The sequence below is a fragment of the Cupressus sempervirens genome, chromosome 10 (genome assembly GCF_028749045.1).
Source record: "Cupressus sempervirens isolate cs-2001-9-10 chromosome 10, ASM2874904v1, whole genome shotgun sequence".
Lineage (NCBI taxonomy): Eukaryota > Viridiplantae > Streptophyta > Pinopsida > Cupressales > Cupressaceae > Cupressus > Cupressus sempervirens.
In genome coordinates, this window is record NC_143127.1 from 755,449,711 (window position 1) to 755,476,781 (window position 27,071).

General features: G+C 35.1%; 1 long non-coding RNA gene across 3 annotated transcripts; it reads right to left on the reverse strand.

The window, feature by feature from the left end:
- Nucleotides 1-17,618: 17,618 nt before the first annotated feature.
- Nucleotides 17,619-26,458, reverse strand: LOC149536076 (uncharacterized). Of its 3 annotated transcripts, XR_016357084.1 has the most exons (4): nucleotides 22,390-22,966; nucleotides 22,109-22,279; nucleotides 18,288-18,364; nucleotides 17,619-18,124 (listed from the first exon to the last, which is right to left on the reverse strand). It is a non-coding gene; the product is annotated as an uncharacterized LOC149536076 (long non-coding RNA). The 3 variants fall into 3 exon arrangements; XR_016357083.1 differs by lacking the exons at nucleotides 22,109-22,279; nucleotides 22,390-22,966 and adding an exon at nucleotides 26,087-26,458; XR_016357082.1 differs by having other exon boundaries at nucleotides 22,109-22,966.
- Between the last annotated feature and the right edge of the window lie 613 nt (nucleotides 26,459-27,071).

The following is a 27,071-nucleotide window of genomic DNA, read 5'->3' on the forward strand; positions in this document are numbered from 1 at the left end:
ACATGGTGGGTGACCCCATCGATTTTGACTCTCCAATTTTTCCAAGAATCCACCATAATCTTGGTGATTCCCGCATCAAATCCATGGAGCTTCTCCAAGAATCTAGTGATTCCACCCTTTTCCAACTTATGCCAAACCTTCGGTTTCTTCTTCTAGTTCTCCAGCTCTCCCGACGGTTCCCTCCTACTTCTCTCCCCTACCATGGTTTCCTCAAATTCAATAAGCCCCCACCTACTCACAATTTTCTTGCAGACCTCAGCCTCCTTCAAAATGCGAAACTCGAAAACATTTTTGAATTTATCAGTTTTAATGGTTGTATTCAAGACAACCCATAAAGCATGCCGTACGTATACGCTATCATGTTTTGAAAAGAGTTTTGCATGATTTTCATTAACTCCTACTTCGACGTACAATCTTACAAATCTTCCCATCATTAATTTTGGATTTTTTTAGTACTTCCCTAGATGCGATCTTGTAGTATTAAATTATCCATTGCCACTGAAAAGTTGTCACCAACATGCCACGTCATCTCTAAATTTTTGACAACCGCTTTGTTTACGAACTAGTCAGCAGCTGAATTGGCCTCCCTGTACACATGGCTGATATAAGTCTTGTTGAACTTACCTAGGTTAAAATTTAACTCCTCGATCACATTGGAAATGGTCCAAGGAGGCATAGAGTTACCATTTAGACAATTTATGATATTTAAAGAATTCCCCCTCCAGCTAGAGGTTCTCAATCCCAGAAGCCAGGGCCAGTTTAACAATGTGACTAGCAGCACTAGCTTCTGTGAAATGGTTTGTCTGATGTCCAAGACGGTAGGAGAAAGCTGCAACTCCTCCACCTTAGTTTTTTTTGATGATGCCTCCACTGCCAGCAAGAGCCGAGGTTCCCTTTGGCAAACCCATCAAAATTGGCTTTGTACTAATTTTCAGGAGGAAAAAACCACCTAGCCTCTTATCTTTTCCTGTCCCTGTCCTTTTTCCTTAGTCTATTATTCCCACCTTCTTCAATATTTCCTTCCTTTGTGATGGAAAAGTTCTCCTTCATTAATCCTTCAATTTTCTTAGTAATAAAAAAACTCCTTGTCTCTGAAAATTTGATTATTCTGCTCTTTCCAAATTCCCTAGTAGAAGTGTGAGAGGGACTAGGAGCAAATTAATTGGGTGTTCAAACCTAAGTATGAACTCTTCCATTGGCTAAAGAATTCTTGAATGTTGGCTAGGGGACACCAGCTAACCCCAAGGTCCCTGGTTAGGAGGTTCCAAACTTTGGAGGAATAAGAGCAATGGATAAATAAGTGATTGATCATCTCCAAGTCATGCTTGCATAAACTACACCTATTGGGGATAATCTGCCCTCTCTTAGCTAAATTATTCAAAAAGTTGATTTTTGGGGTAAGGCCAGGAGTCCATGCCTTAGCCCAAATGAGTTTCTCCATTCTATCCCATAATAAAAAATACCCAAAGGTGACAGAGTATTACCCATTCAAGTTATCTCCCGATATGACTTCATCCCTTTTGTTATTTATGAAAATAACATTTAGGCTAATCATCAAAGATTTAACGTCCGGGGATATCATAGACAGGTCATGCCATCCATTACCTGTTCTATAATCACTGACATTCAGACCATATCTTCTTATGCATGGCTCAGCCCATCTACCATAATTAGGGTGATCAATAAGAGGTCCCTGGCTCATCTAGTCGTCCTGCCAAAATAAGATATTCTCACCTTTACCAATTTTCCATTTAGCCTTGGACTTAGCTAGGACTCTTGCCTTTAGTATCCTATTCCATATGTAAGATCCTTGAGGAATCTTAGTCTCATGAATCAAAAAGCTAAGAGATTGCCTTCTCAGGTATTTCTCAATCATAATTTCCCTCCATTCTTTGGTACTATGAAAAATGAGCCAGATCTGCTTGGCTAAAAGGGCATTATTGAGATGTCTGATTTTTCTAATAACAAAGCCCCCATAACATTTGGGAAGGCAAACATGGTCCTAGGAAACAAGATGATATCTTTTGTGCTCTTCAACCCCTGTTCAAAGAAAGTTCCTCTGAATCTTCTCCATTTTGTTAGCTTGCTTAGTCAGAATCCCAAAGAGGCTTAAGGCATAAGTGGGGAGATTTTGGAATATTGATTTCACCAAAGTACATTTACCTGCTTGGCTGAGGGTAGCACCTTTCTAGCTAGCTAATTTCTTGTTGAATCTATCAATGATGTTGTTCCAAAAAGATTTCAGGGGTTTGGACCCAAAAGGCATACCAAGATAACGAGTAGGAAGGGTACCAATACCACTTCTTAGGATACAAGCAATTTTCTTTTGTCTCCCCAGTGGAGCATTGATGAAGTAGACTGAGCTCTTATCCCAGTTAATAGCCTGGCCAGAACCCCTAGTATTAGTATTAAACAAACCCTTAAACACTCTGGCCTCCTGGACCATAGCCTCTCCCTCCAGAATAGTATCATCCACAAATTGTTGGTGGGTGAAAGAAAGATGACCAGATGAAGTTTTGAGACCTTGCAGACTCCGGTCTTGTCTTTTTCTTATAATTAGCCTTCCCAAACAATCAACCAAAATGATGAAGAGAATAGGGGATAGGGGATTACCCTGTCTCAACCCTCTTGAAGGGAAAAAGAAATTTGATGGGGAACCATTAACCATAACAGACAAAGAAGGGGAAGAGACAAGCTGAAAGAACTGTAAAATTGATGTTGTACACTTATCAATAGATGTTTCAGTAGATGGAGTAGAGTTGGCTGAGATGTTTGGACTTGCATCAACAATTTTAGATTCATTTTTTGATAGATCCATAGAGAAAAGTCTTGCCTAAGAATCCAACAAAATCAAATCAATTTTAGTATATATAATTTAAGATAATAAATTTGAACATCAATAGAAATTTTTTTTTGTAGTTTTTCAATTTTGTGTACTTATATATACATGCAAGTTTATATGGATGCAACCATTTTAAAGTCATTATATTTTGAACTTATATAATGTACCAATATATTGTAATTGAAGCAATTTTGAAAAATAAAATGATTACCTTAATATTCTTCTAAACATTTGAGTCTATTTTCTTTAGCTTTTCTTTTGGAAATTTGTATGTCATTTTTCATTTTCTCATAATAGTCATATGTGAATGGTGGTGTTATTCTAAGACTTTGTAAATACTTCACACGAGATATTACCACAAATGTCAAACATGTTGTCTCTCTTGGACCTATATCAATTGTAGCTTTTGAGAGAGTTAGTCCTTGTGATTTATGAATGGTCAATGCCCCTGCCAATATTAAAGGTAGTTGAAGAGTTCTACCCCTTTGTATTGGTATTATTGGGACTATATTTGGTTGATGATATTGAAAAGGTAATCTAGAGTAATTATCAAATTCAACCAACATTTTTGTTGTGCCAAAAGCTCGAGCTATTAGCGAATGTCACAAACGCTAGACTTACCTAGATCCACAAGAGGTGGTTAAGCCATGTCGTGAACCTCGAAGGAGGTGATGACCACCAAGTCAACAATCTCCCCCTTAGCACTAACTGAGGTTTCTGCACCGATGGAATAAAGAAGACCTCCCAAGATTTGAACCCATGACCCAAGGCTCTGATATCAATTGTTGGTATGTTTTCCGTTGTGCAAAAAACTTGAGCTGTGAGTAAACATCACAAACACCAAACTTACCTAGATCCATGAGAGGTGGTTAAGCCATGTCGCAAACCTTGAAAGAGGTGATGACCACCAAGTCAATAAACATATGTTGGTGGCTCTAGCGGTTTACTTTCTGGCTTGTAGATAATCTTTCTAATATACCCCAATGCTCCATTTACAAGATCTGCCTCTACCCAAAGATTTGTAGTCAACATCACTCTTGAATTGTTACTAATTAATAATTCAAGCTCAAGCTCTCCATTTGAACAATCTTCTATTGCATTCAAACTCACTACATTTGTTGCAAGACTTCGTGGCACAAGATGCTTCAATGAATGTAACATTTTCTTGTTATGGTTATAAACATTGTCATTTGTGGAGAACAAATGGACACAATTTTGAAACTCATCATTTTTTGTAGCATTTAAATTGATAGGAGTTCTCATCATAAGTAATTTCTAGTCTTCAATTTGTGGGTTAACATCTCTAAGATTTGTTAGAAGTTGACGAAAACTTTTTTGTTCCATGTTTTCCCCCTCTTGTCTAAAAATCTTATCTAAAGTTACCATAGTTTTCAATTCCTCCCACAATAATTTTTCTTGTCTTTTGCTATCATATGCAGGTCTGTCACTCACTAGAGGCAATTAACCCAAGTGTCCAACAAAAATCATAGATATACCTAAACAAATTTAAAATAAAAAACGTAATAAGTTGTTCAGAATATAGGATGTGTTTAATATATTGTACTAAATATGGCATAATATAAAAACATGTACTAATAGAAGTGAAAATACACCTTCAAAACTTTGGTTTGAACTTTGTGGAAATGCTTGCCTTAATCTTGAATCTATGTTTTCCAACATAGTCTGAGCAATGAAGCTCATTTCATCAATCAATATGTATTTGATATGTTTCATTTCCTCTTGGAAAATTGTAAGACGTGATCTTTCTAGCTATGAAAAAATCTTTTACTAGTGTTCTTAGCTTTGAATGAATAGTGAAAGCTCCAATATTAAATACTACAACTCCTATTGGTGCTACTAAAAGAAGGGGAGAAGGACTTGAAAAACATGCATTTTGAAGGGCTTCACGAATGGCACCAATCAAAAATGACTTTCCTATTCCTGATGTTCCTTGAATTATCATGAACAATGGGCCTCTATCTTCATTGGTATGGTAGTGTGTCATAACTATGTTCATTGCATTTTGTTGTTTATTGCTAAGGGTTGTATAATTGAAGCATTGAGGAATATCATCATATATGAGACATCTATTTTCCTTCATACTTTTTTAATGAAATTGACTACTCCCATTGTAGACTCCTCACCTTGATATTCAATAGACCAATTTGTATTGTTATCAATGTCACTTCTTCCTAACATATCTATTTCTAATACTTGCATATTTTGACCATTATGAAGTCTAGATATGATTTACCATTCGTTATCTATAGTATTACTTGCAATAGCTTCATCTTCTTCAATATGTGAACCATTATTATTTTCATTTTCCTCTATAATTGTTTCTCTTTTTACATGCCAAGCATTATAACTGAATGAGTCCCACTTTTCTATTATGGAGTTAGTATCCACACCAATATCCCTTTCTATGTCATGAAATGGTTTGTATAGTTATAACTTTGTAAAACATAATTCTGCCCATTTTTGTGAAGCACATGGAGGAATGGATGTAAATCTAGGAAAAAATCTAACTATAGTTGCTTTTTCCCTTGGCTCCCATTTATTTTCTCTTTTTCTTTTAGAATTGTATATCCATGATTTTGCTGCATCAATTAGTGTGATGCCTTCCATAGAAAGAGGTATTTGTTTATATCCATTAATGGAACATTTTGTTTTGTCATCATTAATCTCCTCATTATTCAGAGTTATAGATTTGAACACTTCATGTGAGAAATTTAGATCGACAAATCTTCTGCTACTCTTAGCGGGTGGAAGATCTAACAACATGTGAAATGTTTCTTGAGGTCCAATGTCCCTTTCTATTATAGTTTCTATTAGAAGTCTTCTATATGCACGTGTAGCTAAATCATCAGGGTTTTCAATATTTGAAAGATGCATCAACATTTGGTGGTATGTTTTAGAGCTCTTCTTAGCTTTTTGATGTGTACTTTTCTATGTATTTAATGACTACATGTTTGGACAAAATAGGTTGCCAATCTATATTTTCTCTCCATAATTGCAATATGTGATGATTATGTGAGTTCCCTCTATCATCATTTCTTTTTGGCTCAATTTTTTTTCACCCATTCTTATGTCTTCATATAATTTAGATCCAGTATGATTCAATGGCCAAGGAGCACTATATCTAAAAACATTATAAGAAGGTGAATGATTAATTATTTTATTAAATAAAAATATGTTTTACTAAACAAATATTAATAACTATAATAGTTACCTGTAAACCATCTTTCCTTGTTTTTTGTGTAGACATGCACCCTCTGTGCAAACTATGTGACACTCAATATAGTTTAGTATTTGTTCATAGTCATAGTCAATATCCATATTGGTAAGTTGTGTTGTATTTTTGAGACACAGATGTTGACCAAAATTTTGGAATGCCTACAAGAAAATAAAGATATTTGACATATGTTCATTATATAAATATAGTTTTGAAACAATATGTTATATAATAACAAGATATTTTACAAAAAGACAAATTGAAAAAACCTATATATTTCTTTAATGTGGATCTTTTCTAGGATTTCATGCATGAATAATGTGATGAAAATATTGCTCAACTGTGCTTTGTTCCTCCTCATGTGACCAATCAATAATGTCCATATTTGGAGCACCATTGATCCATAAAAATCCATGCACATGTGAGAACCTTTATGTTGCCATTCATACCTACACCAAAAATCTTTGACATTCATTTCATTTTTTAGAATTTCCTTTCTGAATACTATGTCTTAAATGCATGTAATGTGCAACTGTATGAGGATAGTTGATAGCATTTTGTTTTCTCCAATTTTGAGCTTCTCACATATTGGTTGGGCATGTTCTGGGCATGAAAGCATGTAGATTAGGCCATTGCATATCTGCTGCACTTAAGGTGAAAAATATTGCTGAAGTACCAATTTGGTGAAGTATATTTGTCAATTCTACATGATATTTAGTCTAGTATGACCATGTTCCCCTTAACATTGTTCCAAACCACATCAACTTATCAGCTAAATAAGATTCTGGCATTAGTTCCATATGTTCACGTAGCTCATTGATAGTAATGGGCATGTCTTGAATATTTCTTTTCACAAACACTATAGATGAATCTGTGCTTGGTGTCTCATTATCATGTTCATCATAAAATATCTAAATTGTGGACGTTTTCCAAACCTATGATTCCTATACCATAATAAATGCTTGACAAATTCATGTAGATGCACATGCCCCATTCGTGGTTCTAACCAATCACATCTTCCATCAGGGAATAGTGTAGGAAATGCCATGTCTAGTAAAATTGACGTTACATACTCATTGATAGGAGAAGCACCAATACTAGGCTAATCAATCAATGCTGTTGCTTTTGCATTAGGGTTATTAACCCACAATTGAATTAATTACATTCCTCTTTGGGCGTTTGGTGATTTTGAAGCCATTGATGTAGTGTGTTCTATTGTATTACCTTCATCAATCTGCAATATAGGACCGACATATGTGACTTCATTGGTATCTAAGTCAAATTCCATTTTTACTGTAGTTAATCTACTAATAATATTTTCATTTGTATTCCTTGGTAGGTCATTGAGAGAATTTTCATCAATAATAACATCTGAATAAAATTTGTCATGCTCTATTTTGTATTTCAGTGCTTTGTAAACATGATCTCTATTGACAGTGAAATTATAATCTATGCCATGTTGATTCCTTCTTCTAACAATAATAATGGGCAACTTTTGTATTGTGTGGCAATATTTTTGAAACCTGCAGTACATTTTGAGGAAAACTTATGGTGTGCCCTTTGTATTTATATTGACCACCTGTTGCATGGGTCACTTGCAGGATTGGGCTCACATGTGTAATCAAAATTTCCTCTACTTGTGTCAATTTTGAAAAATCCTCTACTTGTGGCCCAGGATCTATATTATTTGAACATGAAAATCTATGAATTCCTCTTTCTTGTCTATATCTGTTGCATATAGAACCTTTAGAACTTTGGGATACTTTGATTCCAATATATGCTTCTTGACACATATAACACATCTTTGGGGTTCTAAAACTATCTTGTTGAGATCTAAACTATATTTAGAATCTTTTTAAATCAAATTGAACTGAACAATTACAATTATGTACATTGTGGACACTACATTGAACACCTAAATTCATCTGTAATGAACTTCTATGTTGAGGTGTTTCTGGAACAAGATCTATTGAGAATAAATTTTCATGTTCATCATTGAACTGAATAGTTCCATTCAAGTGAGGATGGGCAGTCTCATTTGGTTCGGCATGATCCTCTTGTCTTTCTTGACCTTGAGAATTAGAGGTTTGTGCAGGTGTCATTTGATGAACATTTCTCTGTAGACTTGTATCCTCACTATTCTCAACTTCAAAATGTTGTACACTTTGATTTTCCTTTTTTTTAGCATATCGCTCTCTATCAACTTGATTGTGCTTTCTTTTTTGCTTTTCTATTTGAGAGCCTGTTTGTTGGTCTCTTCTTTGTCTACAATTGTTGCTATGATACTCTCTTTGGTATTCACTTATATATAGTCTACGTTGGTCTTCTGATTCAAAATTACATTTTGGATGTCTCATAGCTAATATTGAAAAAATATAATAATGAAAAAAAAAGTATATTTTAATATGGTTGATAAAAATACAATTAAAAATATACTTCTATATGATTAATGACTAAGTAATTCATTTATCTTTTTTAATATGTGTTTGTATTTGTATAATACATGCTTACTTATGAAAGGCACATTTACTTTTTAATTGATTAAGCAATACTCATACAGAAATATTGAATAAGAATATAAAAGTACATTTACATTGATTTGGTGGGACAAACATTATCAACAATTTATTTATTTGTAGTTTTTATAAATACATGAATTCAAAGAAGCCTTGGTGTCAATATCTACTTGTTCAAGCGATGTAAGAAATCATCACATAACATTTGAGAATTGAACAATTTATTTAGTTGTGATTTTTATAACTACACAAACTCAAAGAACCCGATTACAATATCTACTAGTTCAAGTAATGTAAGAAATCATCATGTAATATTTGAATGTTCCCTAAATCATAATGCTTATTATAAAACATCTCTTTGACAAATACTTCAATGCTTCCTATTTTGCAAGCTGCTTTTCGGATGAAGGATGTCATTTCTCACGATACATTGACATTAGTCTCGTCAACATCATGTATATGCATTGCTAGGTTTTCAATATTAGTTACCATCCTTGTGAAATGGCCACAAATGTTTTTCATTACATTGCAACACAAGTCCATTGTATATCTAACCTATAAATATTTTGAAAAATTCATATCATGTATACTGTCAACTTCACAATTCAAATCTATATATAATGACACAAAAATAGAATACAATGTAAGAAATTTATTTATTAAAATAATAACTAAAATTATTATTGAAGAAAGACAATCAATATAAAGTACCTAGATAATGATTTCTAAAGTAGTTAAATGCATTGTATGACCAGTATATCAGATACCTACAATTTGAAAGAAAACAATATAGTATTAGTCTTGAAGATATTGTGATTTTGTGCATGTGATTTATTTGAATAAATTATTTACATTAAATTAAAAAATTCAATAGTATTTAAAAAATTAAAAATATAATGATTAAATAAGATTATAGTATAATTATGAAATCCTAAACCATTTAAGATAAATAGATACTAAATAAAGCTAAGAATTAGCAAACTAAATATAATATATTAAAAGTTTGTTCTAAAGTAAAAATTAAAAATAATATTAAATTTATTTTGTGCGTATATCTTATATGAGTGAAAGTTAATTTTCAATTAATAAATAAATAAAAATTTGAAAAGATAACACCTAAATGATTACAAAATTATAACATTTTGTTTACACTAATTAAAAATAGAAAAACCATAAAAACATAAATCTAAAATGGCAAAAAAAAATCTGCATCTAAAGATAACACTGAAGATTGTTTTTCTATTATTAAAAATTGGAGGAAAACAAATCCGAATGAATAATTTTTAAAATAGTATAATTAATGAAATCCTAAACCATTTATGATAATAGATACAAATTAAAGCTAAGTATAGCAAACTAAATATAATATATTAAAAGTTTTTTTTAAAGTAAAAATTTTAATTGTAATTTTAAATAAATTTTGTGTGTATATCTTATATGAGTAAAAAATACTTTTCAATTAATATATTACAAAAAAAATTGCAAAGATAACATGTAATGATTACAAAATTATATCATTTTTTACACTAATTAAAAATAGAAAAATAGATAAACCAAATACACGTAAATCTAACATGGCAAAAAAAATTGGCATATAAAGCTAGCAATGAAACTGATTTTGTTTTAATAGAATTGAGGAAAAAAAATCCGAATCTAAAAATTGCGCTAGATGTTTTGATTGAAGCATGCAATCCATATTCTCAGCAGTTTTGATTTGAATTTTATTTGGGAGAAGAATTGCAAATGAAGGAGGAGCTTTTAGGTGTTGTTTTAGAAGGGTTTATGAGGAATGTGAGTGGAGAGATTCATGATTCTCTTCAAGCTCATGGTCAAGCCAACATTGGCCGAGCACTGATTTTATTGCACGCCCATCAACATTTTCATGAATAGCTTCACATATTTTAGAAATAATTTTAGAATATAATAAATTAGAAAATCAATGAATACAATAAAATATATTATTTTTTTATACATATATAATAGAGCAAAAAATAAAATAACCAGATAATTTGATTGTTGAAAGGAACTGTTGTAAAATGCTACATTTCAACAAAACTTATTCATAATATTGAAAAGAAAGAACAAATTCACTAACCTGTGTGGTCGATTCCTATGAGGCTATTGTGTGTGAAGAGTTAATGGTGGATTTACCATTTGTAAGATTTTTTCAGTAACAATGTATCTAATTTTGTGGAAAAATGATGACACACCGCAAGTAGTTGAAGGGTTAAAATGGAGAACTAGACTTGTCAGCCACAAGTATTTAATTTCGATCTGTAGTTGTAGTTGAAAAATGATGAAAAAGTGCAAGTCTATGAAGGGTTAAAACAGAGAACTACAGTTGTCAGCCTAAAGTGATCATTACAAACTATCAAACTATAATTGATATTTATCATCAAACTGCAGTTGTCATCGGTAAGTATTTCTCATTGAATAACTATTATCACTGAATCATTAATGTCAGAAATTGCACAATTAGGTGGATCCAACCTGATGTGCGACCGGTTGACAAGGTCACATGAAGATGTCAAACTGAAGCTGCTGTTGTATCTATTTTTTGCCTCTGCAGCTTTGTTTGGAATGTGGCTTTGATTAGGGTGGCTTTGTTTGGAATGCGTCTCTAAATATGGCTCTAATTACAACTTTATTTGGAATGTGGCTCTGATTACAATGGCTTTGTTTGGAATGCGTCTCTGATTACAGCTGATAGTTGAATGCGGCTTTGTTTGGGTGTTTGAGCAAGATCATGGACATGAAATATTTGATGAACCTTCTTCCACTGTAGGGGACACCTATCGGTGTAAAGATATGGACATTGATTATGGATTTGCAAAACTTTTGTAATCATTTTTTTCCATTTGTTCTTAGAAAAGATAATTAAAGAAACATCAAAACTTTTAAAAAGTAAGTCAATTTTGACTATTTAGTATTTTTAGTATAAGAATCAAACCTTAGTATGTGACGTTTAAACAGTCTAATTTATAGATATTAAAATAAGAGTTTTACATTGTTAGATCTAAAAATATTAATGATGTCATAAACTCAAATTTCACTCAGAATTTCATATTTTTAATGGTCCTAAAGTAGGTCTCTAAACAATTAGCTTCTCAAAAGACCAAAAATTTTGTCGAGTTTTGACTGCTAAAATAATGTACTTGCCTGACTTTTTAAAAACAACTTAAATGAATTCATTTATTTTAAATTTTAAATTTAGGGCCAAAACGCAGAAGAAGAGAGCGCGGAGCATATTAAACAAGCACACCGAATTCAGCCACTCTAGCAGTTGAATTTGACCAATGTTTTGGAATCTAGAAGAGCATCTACTATTCGAGTTAGGCTTGATAGTGGCTATCTAACCACAAAAACTGTTTTCTTTTGCTTAATATTTTACAACTTTTAAAAATAAATCACGTGTTTTTGTTTCCATAACGATTTTTGTGACTGCCATTTTTATCCTCTTACCATCATCTTCGCGAATCCCGATTCCCCATTGATAACCATTTATATATGTTAAAAATCGATGAACATTTAACCGACCGAAAAAACCATTTCACTTTTGGGTAACTTGTGCTTCAATCTTTTATAAGCATGCCTTTAAATTCGATTAATTTTTTATTATTTTCAATTTGCACACAGGAAAAGAGTGATGACCATGAGTCATGATCCATTATCTAAGATAGAGAGACGCGATGATGTAGATTTATGTGCATCAGCACTCGAAACGTGTACATAAAGGGGTAAGCCACGTGCCCAACACACTCCATTCAGTGGTGTTGATCTCGAGATAGTCAACAAATATTGCTCTGTAGACGGACGGCGCAAAAGATTCAAGTCTTTTTCAATTGACCCACTTTGCAAGCAAGATAAGAAGAAAAATATCCATCACGGCAACGTCTATACAGCCATGAAAATGCACTTTCATACGAAGGAGAGGACTTAATTAATTTTTTAAAAAGTTAGAAAAAGCAATGTAAAGAAAGTGCATTTTCGTGGCTGTATAGTCACGGGCATCCATCACGAGGCGAGTCGGTCAGTTACGTCAGTTAAAGTTGACAAATCAGCCTATTGTCCCCTGTGGGATCCAATGTTGGGGGGCCCTCTTTGGGGATCCTAAAAGGCCAATATAGCAGATATGGATTCTATTATTGATAGGTACTCTGTCCTTTTATAAGGGCTTAGAGATCTATGTTACAAGATTCTTGGAATCTTTTCTTCAAAATCTCTATTTTTTAAAGGTATCATTAGAAAAGGTAAGGTAAAATATTATTTCTTAATTTCATTTTTTTGTTAGGGAAAAAGATTCTATTAATGACATGTGTCCAATAATCACTATTTTTTTGTCACAAATATCTCATAATTACATTCCAAAAAGTGAAAAGACGTGTATTAATAACCACTCAAACATAGAATACAAGTCGATCATTTTTTAGCTTTTCTGGTTGGTGATTGACTCATTTGTGCACCACTAGTAGGACATTACATAAATACTATTAGGACATTTAGCTACAAGTATTGGTATTTTTGAGTGAGCGACTATTGGTGCACATTACAATGGGTATCAGGCAAGATTTTTGAAATGACATTGTTGGACAACATTGCACTCCACGATCCCTACAAAGAGCTCTATAAAAACCCAAAAGTTGAAACCTCAGCTTTAAGCACTTCACTTACGTGCAGAGGTACATTGGAAAAATCAACAAAATCCAACTTATGGTTTAGGAGTGCTAGGTGTGGAACGTTAGCCTGAGTGGTTACTAGATTTTCCCCTAAAACATAGACATATTGTAGTATTTATAGATACTTATGGTGTGGTCTCATGAAGGGGCTTCCAGATTTATGCTTATAGAGGGGAAGGTCTTATGAAGTGAAAAAAAGAAAGAAAGTTTGAGATGAGATTAGTAAGAATATTTTCCTAAAAAGTAACAGTCCTTGTTTTTTAGGATACAAATTTGAGTCATGGAAATGGTGGGGGCTAAACATTATCTGTCTAATTTAGACCTTTCTTCCTTTAGTCAATAATTAAAAGAAAAAATCCAAATCTTATAAATAATTCTATTTTATTTTTATGATTATTTAGCCATGCAAATTAAATATGCTAAATAAAAGAATTCATGAGACCACTAACTTGCATAAATTGTGGAGCTTGAACTTGTAAGCATGAACTCCACTATAAAATTCATGGGACAAACCACTTATAAAATGATCCTAAAAAATCTTAGTTGGACTAGTTGAGCTTTTTTAGGAAGCCCCCCTCCATGGGACCACCCTCTTATTATTGTTGATTTGATGGACAATGAAAAATAATTTATTTATTTCTTAGTCTTTTTCACTCACCCGTTTTATTCATCTTTTAGTGCACATGCCATTTTTCAAGGTTCATATAGAGTATCACACAATCTTATGGTTAACGAATGTGTTGTCATTGTTTAGAGAAAAAATGGAAGCACTCAATTAGAAGTGTATCAAATAAGACTTCCACTTCCTAAACATTCAAATACTAGAGAAAGTGAGGCTCCAAACGTAACTCCTAATATAACCCATGTTAGACTAGAAAAAACCCAAATAGGATGAAGGACGTCATTTCTAAACCTAAATTTTATCAAGGAATGTTAATAGATGTGTAATGTTCATGCAAATGTACAATGTGAATATGAGATTAAACCAATTGATTTAATGACAGGAGTAACATAGATCTAGGCACTAAATATATGCAATTAGTCTAATCAAAATAGGAAATAGGTCTATATTAAGAGATGACAGAAAGGACAACCTTACCTTAAAATATGCAAAGAAGATGCCTTTTTGCTCCAAAAATCATGGACTTGAAACTATGACCGCGATTCTAATTGTTCATTTGCAATCAAAACAAGAAACCCAAAAAATGTTTTTTTCCCTAGATCTCTAGGAATGCATTGACCTCAAAGAAAAGTGTATGGATGCTTTACAAGATGATGGACATGTTCCCTAGGCAATGTAGAAAAGTTGACTTAGGTTCTTCTAAAAGCTTTCAATGAATAGTTTTTGGATCTATAAGCTCATGCATGTAAGAAAGATTGGTTTTTATTTTATTGGATAAAGACTTGCCCCTAGATTAAGGAATAAAGTTTGATATTGACATGTAAAACTATAACATGTTAAAATGGAAGCACCCATCATTTAAGACCGTATAGCTCTTTCTCTTTAGTGGCCTTATGGACAACATATGGATCTATGCTCAATCAACCATTTGTCCTATTTTGTCTTGTTTCTTGCATTCTTATTAGTGCAATTTTTGTAACCTTAATGTTAGCTCCTTTTGGGCCAAACTCCGACTAGGTCAACTTGTGTTAGGTTGACCTCGATCATGTAATGCCCTACTCAAAGATCCTTGGAAACAATGATAAACAAAGATGAACATATTCTTTTACATGCAACTACAACATAAAAGAGATTGCAACATAAGACTAAACTAACCAACCAACCAAAGATCTCCAAGTGTTCATAACTTACAAACCCATTCATTAACCATTTACAAGAATAGGACATACAAGGTTCATTTTAATTCCCAAACATAATCCCTAGATGATTAATCCATACAAGTTCGATTTATCAATTGAGATGAAACAACCATTGCCAAGGACAACACCTAGACACTAAACATCTTGTAATTGAATGATCAAGGTATAAGGAGAAAGAACTCCCAATAGGGTATAACCAAACCCCATAAGCTAGATAGAAGGTTTATACAAGAAAAGAGCAACAAATGTTTCAAATTGAATCAAGTGTACCTGATAAGTTTTCTAATGTAAAGAATCATAGATCTGGATAGATTGTTGTAGGACCTTTCCAATGCCTTTTTGTTGGTGCAAAACAAAGTCCGACTACAAAAGATATGCCTCCCGAAGTAAAAAAAAAAAAAGAACTTTTGTCTTTAACTATGAAAATAGAGATCAAAAGGAAAAGCCCAAAAAATCAATCCTGCACCATTGGATAACCCTTGGAATCAACTTTCCGATGGTATCCTATTTTCCTAATTTTGACACCATGTATGCCCAAAGATACAACCAAAAACCCCAAGGTTTCTCTTTATGACAACAAAATCAAACATATTCATAGTTTGAAGGTTGTCAAATTTAGACATGAAACTTGATGATGTTAGCACCTACGCCTATTAAATTGTTGATGCCATCTATGTGCCTATTGTATTGCTGATGTTAGTGCTTGTACCACTGAGTGTTTGTTGTATGTTGATTCAAGCATCATTTCCATGAAAATTTGTAAAAGATATAGTGACTTTTTATATATAAAAAAAAGGTAAGCACTTTAAGAAATGTTTTTTTATTGAATGTTTTTGTAAAACCTTTTTCAAAGAAAAATTTCCATTTAAAAAATATATAATGTTGCCTTAAGAAGTATGCACAACCTGAGGTAAGAAAAATTTGTGCCCCAGAGAAACAATGACCAAATGTGACATGCCTTATTTCAAAATAGAGGTTTTTGGGAGATGTGAGCTCAACGGTGAGGTTAGTTTTTTTCTCAAAGTGCTCCCAAAAATAGTGACCCCCCTACTACATTTAAAGCCTTCAAAAAATATCAGATCTAACCTAATTAAACCCTCATTTCTCTATTTCCTTCAAAACTAAACAAGTTGCATTAGATCTAGCTATGATACCATGTAGAATTTGAGCAATGCAAATTCAAGAGAGCCTTGATGAACACCTAAATGTACTTATCATACTTTTTGTGGTTTTTTTTTTTTTGAAAGTTTTAGTTTTCCATATTGATGATCGAATACCCTCTTTTTGGCTATGATATAGTATTTTCCAATATCAAGGATTTCATGTCTATAGAGGTAATTTATTCCTTAGAAATTTTCTACCCATCTTCCATTTTTAAAGATTCATTGCAGGCTAAATTGGGGATCTGGATCTAAATAATTGCCATATGTTTCCATCCATTGTTGACTCTGTCCCAATTTTTTTTCATGGGGACTTCTCAATCAATTTCATCTCTGCATTTTTTGACACGCTCATCCCACTAAGAAAAAATATCCAATCCTGTATGCTTCTCATTTTTGTTGTTGTATCCACATGCTTGTTTTCCTATTCTTATTTATTTTTCAACATCTTGTGCCACTACTTTGCTCCTTGACATGTCATCTTTTTTGTTTATATGTTGTCATTTGAATTAGGCTTAGGTCTTTATAGTCATATTTATGTTTGCCTAGTTTTTTTTTTTTTTACTATTAATAATTATTTTCCAATTACAAAGAACATTTTGTATGGTTTATTATATATTATTAATTTAAAAGTTAATGTCCTCTACACATCAATTAAGTAGAACATTTCCAAATTATCATCATGTTCTTTTTTCATATGTGATTGTTTGTTCATAACTTTGATGGAAAAGTAGTCATTTACTTAACCTTATAAACTATGTATTCTATTGTTTTATTGTCATCCTAATTATGTCACACTATCATTGTAGAATACAAAAATTCTTTCTTCCCAATTTTTTTTACTTTCTTCCACTTACCTATAGTCACACAATTTAAAAATTAAAATGAAAAATTTAAACACTAGACATTCCAAAAGTTTACATAGAAATTCTAAAAGTACTTTCAACAAAAGTTTACATAGAAATTCTAAAAGTACTTTCAAAATTGTATAGTTGTTTCTTTGGCAAAACAACTTATAATTGAAAGCCCATGTCATCAAAGAATATCCCACAAAACATATTTTATTTATTAAGAAGTTAAAAAACCCCTAAAAAGTGACATACTTGTAGCCTAAGTCATATTGTATTGGTGGCTTATGTTACATACAAATTATTTGTATATTGTTATATGTAAAGAATTATAGATAAACCTTATCAACAATTTAAATTTGCAACTACGTATACAATATGATAAAAAAAAATTGACATTAAATCAATAAATATTATCGTTGCTACTAAAATATACACTTCTTCACCCTAGCATACTCTGACATTAAGTCAAAAATTCAAAGCACCTGACGGCAAGAATTGGCTGTCACTTTAGAGACTGTTTCAAACATTAAAAAAATTCCAAATAACATTCCGATCCTTGTCAGCGCAGGCAATTCCCATATTTAATAGGACATCACAGAATAGAAAAGAATTTCAGATTGTACATGTACATCTATTTTCAAAGCACTGAAAGGGAAGTACGTACGCTCACCCTGGCAATGAAAAATAACGTGCAGACATAGCTTGCCGACATGAATGCATTTTGAAGGTCTGACAGTGGACTCTCCCATTTATAGCAAAATCATATCTTATCTCTCATAACCTAAATTAGCTAAAAGGCAGAACTGAAGGACATTTTCTACTCAAATTAGAGCTTTTGAAGAAGACTGTAAAGCTGCCAAGATATAATAAGCTAATAAACGTTTTGGTGGCAGGCATTAGACATTTTAATCTTATAACATTAAAATAACATTAAAGCGTCTCATAGAGTTTCTAATCTATATAACAATAGTAAAACGTACACTAGACACGAGAACAATAGCCTTTCCCATCTGCCCGCCATTCCTACAAGAGACACACACCAGAGAGAGCTGACGATAATTGTTTGGCCAAACATTATAAAAGTCTTTAGAACAAACAAAAAGAATATCAATAAAGTAAACTGGAATTGATGTAACGTAATTAGTTGTAAGCCATATAAAATTGCTGATGGTAGGTAGAATGTTACCAAATTCCATGGTTTTAGGTTTTACTCAGAGGTTGTCCCGGGGCCGGGATCCAAGCCGAGACCTTTCAGAGCTGCTTCTGTAGCAGGCACAAAAAAACATAATTATTGAAACAATGCAAGTACGTAATCCAACGTCATGAAAACAACCACGTTGATCTCAGAATATCTACAGCACCCAAAAATAGAAAACGGATTATTAAATCTCAGAACTTCCATATCATTGAAAGCAGTAATGAATTTAATTCACTGCTTTTAGCGTTTTATCCCGTAAGCTTATTGACAAAATATTTGGACCATATTTATAATGCCCTTATAAATTACACATGATTCACGATTTTACAGTTAAAAAAATTAAAACTAATACAAATATAACCCAATAATGTATTTTGAGGTCTCCCTATTGGTACCGACGAAAGCAGTATTTAGTTCCAGGTCAGATTGAAAGCTTATGGCGTCTCTAGAAACTAGTGTGTGAATAAAGCACCCAAAGACAGTAAAAAGGCCATCATTTCAAGAGATAGTTGAATGTGTAAACCGTCCAAAAACAAGACACAGATCAGTCATTAGCAGACATTGATTGAATGCCCATAACGTTTAAAGCATTCAGAAACAGGAAAGAGAGTCGGACATGAAGTGAAATCAGTTTTATGTACATCAAGATAACTCTATTTACTTGCAATTGTTTATAACAGTGCCCTCTGTCACATTAACAGAAATCAAAAGGCCCTTTTGCCAGCAGAATTGTTGACACACAAAAACTAAGTTCTTTTGATTCTGAAGATGGATTATTGATAGCCACCTGTAAAAAATTGATGATCAATAACAGAGTTTGATCTGAGAAAGAAATGGTAAATAATTGAATGTGATGAGAAGTGACTGAATGTGATTGAAAAAAACCTAATGAATTGTGAACACCTGATAACTGTATTTTGCCGTTTCGGAGGCCACACAAAACAACTGACAGAATTTTATTCTTATACAAATCAGAACAATATACCTTTAAGTAGAGCGGCTCTATACTTTCACAAAGACTATACAGAAATGTATTAAATTCAGAATATATGACAGAACAAAAAAATCTCAGAGATCTGATAGATTCTATTCTTTTTAATGGGAAGGCCGGACACAGAACCTGCATCAAGTTAGAGACATAAGAGAATTGAACAAGAGTAAGTAGATGAAACAGTAGAGGAGTGTTGGGATTATAATCAGAACAAAACACTCCTGCCATTGGAGCCCCCGCTGCCATACTCCACACAAATACCACAGTGATCCAGTTGAATATAGTCAAGTTCTCTAAGGTGAAGACTTTCCATGGTTAGGACCATCACATGTTGACTACCATGCAGTTGAGATGATTTGTTCAGAGATAGTTTAACCAGCAGCTAAGATTTTTTTGTCATCATTCAAGTGCCAGCGATCAGGTTGATGCTAGTCATCCTTCCCAAGTGTCGCTCTTCGAAATAGAGGCGTGCAAAATGTAATTGGCGGCAGAAGATGAAAAAAACTGCTGTAGCTTTCTGTGCTTCTTTCGTCGTTTTCGAGGTTTTAGAACTAGTATCAGCCTTCAGGGCATGCGGAAAATATCCCGGGCATGAAAGCAGAATTTGTAAAACTTTGCTGAAACAAAATCTGTGTATCTAAGAAGAAAGATTTGGGTTGGTTGAAAAGGATCGTCGGTGGATTACTGAAAAGGCATGGAAGGAAAATCGATTCTTGTTTTTTAACAGCGGGAACAATTTGTAACTGCTATTGTCACAAACATATCTCACGGTAAAAATCTGCTGTTGGGGAACAAAATGGTGGTTGTTTCTACATTGAGGCCTCGAAGGATAAGTACTGCACAGTGCAGACCGCTATCTCCTTCAGGCAGCAGTCGGCGCTGCTTCCAGACTTCCAGGAGCATCTTTCATCGGCATAACAGATCCATTGCTTTGCCCTCCGCTTAGAGGCGCAGCGCCGCCGGGTGTGAAGGAGAGGACTGCAGGCGGAGAAACACTCCGCCGCCTATCCTCTGGATACACAAGGCCTGCTGCCTTGCTTGCTTCACTACAAGCCTCCTCTTGGACGCTTAATCAAGGCAGTTTGGGCAATCGTCTTGAGGGCAGCCATGTGAGGGGTAAACCCTAAGTTTGAAGATATGCTGGGGCGTCGCGGATAGGCTGCTCGGAGGACGGCAAGATGGGCTCGATCCCGCTTGCTTGGACGGGTGGCCCGGCGAGCGGCGCCGCCGGTGTGGCCCAGGGCGCAGCGGCGGCTCGCAAGGGCGGTGGAGGAAGGAGATGGCTTGTGGAAATAAGCAGGATTCGTTGATCGCATCTGATGGCCACCATGGCCGCCGGGAAGGATACCACCACAGCCGCTGTCATCTGGCTGCTCTGCTCTGAGAACATTCCCTTGGCCGGAAAATCGTCGTTGCGGCGGCGGCGGGCGCCATTATGCGCCGGTGGTGCTGTCCTCCGTGAAGGTGCAGCAGATGATGAGCTAGACTCTACCCGCCGAATTCGGGCTCTATGTTGTGGATCCCCAGGGCCCAAACGGGGTCTGTGTTTAGAATTCCCACTGAAGCCTCTACGAAACCCCTCGATCCCATGGATGAGTAGAGCAGCCATGGGGAAGGGAAAATTAGGTCAGATCTTAACAATGAAGTGGAACGCCATCTCAACCGGTGCAAATTCCGCCGGTCTGCAGTACTTCTCCCTCTACGGTCCCATGGATGAGTACAGTGGCCATGGAAGATAAAAATAGGTCGGATCCCAACAATGAAGCCGAACGCCATCTCAATATTGGTAAATTCAGCCAGTGCAAATTTTCTGTCGGTGCACCCGCAGAATTTACCAATATTGACATGGCGTTCGGCTTCAATATTGATAAATTTAGCCGGTGCAAATTTTCCGCAGAATTTACCACTACTGAGATTGCGTTCGGCTTTATTGTTGGGATCCAATCTATTTTTCCCTTCTATGGCTTCTGTACTCATCCATGGGACCGTAGAGGGAGAAGTACTGCAGACCGGCGGAATTTGAACCGGTAGAGATGGCGTTCGACTTCATTGTTAAGATCTGACGTAATTTTTCCTTCCTTATGGCCGCTGTACTCATCCGTGGGACCGAGGGGGTTCATAGAGGGCTTCAGTGGGAATTCTAAATACAGGCCCCGTTTGGGCCCCCGGGATCTACAACATAGAGGCCTAAATCGGCGAGGCGTGCAGATATTCCGGGTCCTTCATCTACTGCAACTTCGCGGAGGAGAACACTACCGGCGCATAATAGCTCCCACCGCCGATGCAACGCCCATTTTCCGGCCAAGGTAATTTTATCTGGTTTTCACCAAAAATGTCAAGGAATTGGGATGGAGCAGGCGCCGTGGCGTTCTCTTCAGGCTTCAAACATTTCTCCGTGTAGAGTTCCCAAGTGGGCTACTATAATGGGCGGCGACTGCATTGCCCGAAAATACAATCCCCACTTTGCCGTGCTTGGCCAACTATTAACGTGTGCTCATTTTCAGAGATATATACATAGTAGACCCTAGCTACCCAAAGCCCAATTCTTAGTCCTCTATAACACCAATAATCGAGAAATAACCGCTCTACACATTCCAATGGCTGGATAAGTGTGCATCATCCCAAGGCCAAGGAGGAATAAGCAGGCGGTTGGGGAAATGAGGAGCCGACGGGAAAAATGACCGACATGGGGCGGCCCTAACGGATCTGCACAATATAAAATAACAGGTTTCGTCTCCCAGGAAAAGTAAAACCTTCAAACATATATTCCTATAACAAACAGTAGAGCTGAGGCAGAAAAAAATGAAAATATATTTACCTATGTCCTTGACTGGTATACTTTTGCTGTGTGTTATGGTAATTTCCCTTCTGCTATGGATATGAACGCTTTGATATCCAGGAGTTTTCTCCAGTGCGAGGATCTTTGGTCTCTGCTTTTCCTCATTGTAAATCCCTGAAACAGCCTTAAAACTTGTTTTCTGCGACATTGCTGAGATATTGGATCGATTCATTACTGCGACTACTTTTCCAGGTTATACAGAGAGAAAAATATAACAGCATAAAAGCAAATACACGACAAATAACGAAATGAAAACCAACATGAACGATTTCAGAAGTGAAATGAATCTTCGTTTATAATTCCGCCCAGCCGAACTCCGCCCATGGATAAAGAAACGGCTTGGTGCAGATCAAGAACCCAAATTTAGGATGCGATCAAATGAGATGCTTTAGGGTTTGACATGCGCAACTTTAAGCATAAAGTTTCCAGTTGACACCGTTATCAAGGTGAAGTTGCCGCGAAGCCATCCCTTGTCAACTTGATTTCCCTTCACATGCTTGTAGCGATTCCCCTCTGCCTACGGTTTAGGTATCACATCTTTTTGACCGTGCGTATCCTTTCAGAACATCCAAGAATGTCGAATGCAGCTGTTTCAATTTGCATTTGAAATTACAGTTCATTGGCCGATACGCTTCTACATCGGGGCAAAGCGGTAGGAGAAGTCTCACGCTGCTGCTTGACCTGTTCGCCGTGAAAGTCTCAGGTAAACCGGTAAGTTTGACAGAAATTGTTTTCCGATCTGTGTTATCGGCAATAAGAAAATATCCAGCAACCAGACTAAATTCCGTGCAATGTTAAAACTCCTTTCACAGCGATTATATCATATGCGGAAATTCAGATTTCTGAAAGACTTAAAAGGTGAGAAAAACTATTCGCCGCTGGATAAAACTTACACGGTAGAAATGAAAAACTGAAGTTGTAGAGATATGGTAATTATTCTCAGAAAAGATAGTTTTTCGTGAGGAGTTTTCAATTTACGATTAAGAAGACTTGCGATGAGAAACTTAGGGTTTCGCTTGGGAAGGTGAGGTGGACTTTATGGAAAATAAAGAGTCGCAGATATGTATAATATTCTATGACTTAACCTTGCAAGTTGATGCAAGTAGTGATAAAATACTGTCTTATAGCTTTTATTTTTCTTATAACAAATAAATATATGATATGTTTAAATTTTATATTGATTTTTTCTTTGTGTTTAAATTGGAATATTTTGAATGTAGCAATTAATTTATGAGTGAAATATTTTTACAAAATTCCAATTCATAATATTATGGGATTTCACTCTTTTAATAAACATTATCTTTATTTTTTGTTCTTTTAATTGTCAATTTGTATCAAATGTGTTAGTGTGAACATAGTTGGAATTTGATGGCAATACAATAATAAAAGAAATTATATATTTGTAAAATAGATAATTTTATCTTTTAAAAGAGATTACTTTTTTAAAGAATAAAACATGATTTTTCTATGTTTGTTGGTGGTTTCTATCATGAATATACATATAGATACATCTTTCTCTAGAATTTATAAATAATGTGAGTGTGGGGAGGTCAACACTACAACCCTCACCCAACCCATATATTATGGTGTTGGCATGTTACATACATAAATGTTTCTATGGGCATATAGATGATTGATGTCCCTAAGCTTTACAATATTTTCTCTATAGTGTTTGTCTCTTCCTAGGTATGAGATGAAACTACCACTGAAGCAACCATTGCTTCTAGTTAACCTTATTCATTCCTTCCCACGTCCAAGTATATTCTTCTTCTAGTCCCACCCTCGAAAATAGAGTCAACTGATCAATTGAAAATAGGAGCAAAGCCTGCATCCTTTCCATAGACCATTGTAGAAGAATTTATAGCAAAGGAATAGGTTGTAGAGATTTCCCCAACATATAATCTATATCCAAATTGAAAACTAACATGTGTGTGTATGTTAGTTCTCAATTTAGATGTGTGTATGTAAATATATTAATATATCTATGTGTATCTACATAGATACATACACATACACATACTGATATATATATATATATGATGAGATGCAATGTAATGTAATGTACTTGATCAATCATATGAAAGTGTATTGGAACTAGCTAAGTTTGTTTGAGTAGTGCATAGTGTGATTCCACTAGTAATGTAATGTGTTGGCCTTTGAATTGAGTCAATTACATGTTTGATTTAAAGTATGCATGTGGCCCATTTGTAGGTTTTTGTAAATAATTTATAAGTCAACTTATGATTGTACTTAATTTAGAAACGTGTATAACCCATGAATGGGTGTCTTGGATTTAATCCCTTTCCCTCACTAACTGGTGTTGTTCAATGCGAAATACCTAAAGAAGGTTGGTGGAATCAGTCATTTTCAGACATTGATTGAATGCCCATACCGTTTAAAGCATTCAGAAACAGGAAAGAGAGTCAGACATGAAGTGAAAGGCAGAGAATAGCAGAAAAGTATAGCGAAGTCGGTTTTATGTACATCAAGATAACTCTTTTTACTTGCAATTGTTTATAACAGTGCTCTAAGTCACATTAACAGAAATAAAAAAGCCCACTGGCCAGCAGAATTGTTGACACACAAAAACCAAGTTCTTTTGATTTTGAAGATGGATGATTGATAGCTACCCGTAAAAAATTGTTAATCAATAGCAGAGTTTGATCTAAGAAAGTAATGGTAAATAATTGAATGTGATGAAAAATGACTGAATGTGATAGAAAATACCCTAATTGATGAATAACCGAGTCTAATAAGGAAAAAAGATTTCCACATCGATTAATGGGAACATCTGATCATTCTGCCTTTTTGCAGGCGCACACAAATCAACTGACAGAGTTTTATTCTAATACAAATCAGTACATACCTTTTAGTAAAGCGGCTGTGTACTTTCTATGTATTAAATTCACAATATATGACAGAACAAAAGGATCTCAGAGATCTGATAGATTCTATTCGTTTGGCAGGGAAGGCCAGACATAGAACCTGCATCAAGTTAGAAGGCGGAGAAACACTGCGGGCAACGGCTAAAGGGTAAACATGGCCTAGGCATAGGCAGGGCAAACAAAATAGTTTACCCTTTAGCCGTTGCCATATTCCTCATGACGAATTTATTGACAACCTCCGACGACCTTGCGAGCCGCCCCTCCGCCCCGGGCCCGTCCAAGCAAGCGGGATCGAACCCATCTCACCGTCCTCCGAGCAGCCGGCCCGCTACGCGCCGTCTCATCTTCGAACTTAGGGTTTACCCCTCACATGGCTGCCCTCAAGACGCTCATCCAAGCTGCCTTGATTAAGAGGCGCTTACGGAGGCTTATGGCGAAGCAAGCACGGCACTGACCTTGTTTTCCCACAGGAGTCCACGCCTTCTGCACTAAGATGAGGCGGCGCGTAGCGGGCCGGCTGCTCGGAGGACGGTGTGATGGGTTCGATCCCGCTTGCTTGGACGGGCCCGGGACGGAGCGGCGGCTCGAAAGGGCGTCGGAGGTTGTCAATAAATTCGTCATGAGGAATATGATCCGGCGGCGGAGGAAAGAGATGGGTTGTGGAATTAAGCAGGCACCTGACGACCACCATGGCCGCCGGGAAGGATACGGCCACCACAGCCGCCGTCATCTGGTTGCTCTGCTCTGAGAACATTCCCTTGGCCGGAAAATCGGCGTTGCATCGGCGGTGGGCGCTATTACGCAAAATATCTGCACGCCTCGCCGATTTAGGCCTTTATGTTGTGGAACCCCTGGGCCCTAACGGGGACTGTATTTAGAATTCTCTCTACGAACCCCCCTCGGAAACGAGGAGCCGACGGAAAAAAGTACCAAATTATCGATAGGGCGGCCCTAACAGATCTGCTCAATATAGAATAACAGGTTGCGTCCCCCAGCAGAAGAAAAACCTTCAAACATATAATCCTTTGATAAACAGCAGAGGAAAGGCAGAAAAAAATGAAAATATATTTACCTACGTCCTTGACAGGTATACTTTTGTCGTGCGTTATGGTAATTTCCCTTCTGCTATGGATATGAACACTTTGATATCCAGGAATTTTCTCCAGTGCAAGGATCTTTGGTCTCTGCTCTTCCTCATCGTAAATCCCTGATACAACGTTAAAGGTCGTTGTCTGCGACATTGTTGAGATACTGGATCGATACAGTGCTGCGGCTATTTTTACAGGTTATAGAGATATGGTGATTATTCCCATATGCCTAGAGATTAAAAGCACAATCAAAACACAAGTTGTAGAGCTATGGTGATTATTCTCAGAGAAGGAAGTTTTTTTGTGAGGAGTTCTCAGTTTACGACTTGCGGTCAGATAGGGTTTCGCTTGGGAAGGTAAGGTGGTGAGGTGGATTTTATGGAAAATAAAGAGTTGCAGGTATGTATAATATAACTTAGGGTTTCGTTTAAGAAGGTGAGGTGGATTTTATGGAAAATAAAAAGTAGCAGATATGTATAATATTCTATAGGCTTAACCTTGGAGCTTGATAGCTTCTTGATTAAATTGTGTTCATTTTTTGAAAAATATGGATTCTCTTTGTGATTCATCTTTAGGTTTGAAAAGGAAATTAATTTAAAAAATTAGTGAAAATAAAATAAAATAATTAAATCTAAAAATTATGGAATGAATTGCTAATATTTTATTAGTTCAATTTTTAGATATACAAATTAAAAATAGATATAAGATATGTCTAAGATTTGTAGTGATAAAATTGTATAACAAATTTACATACATATTAGGAATAAATATATGATATGTTTAAATTTTGTATTGATATTTTCTTTGTGTTTAAATTAGAATATTTTGAATGTAATAAATAATTTATAAGTGAAATATTTTTATAAAATTTCAATTCATGAGATTATGAGATTTCACTCTTCTAATAGACATGATCTTAATTTTTTTTTCTTTTAACTGCCAATTTATATCAAATGTGTAAGTGTGAAC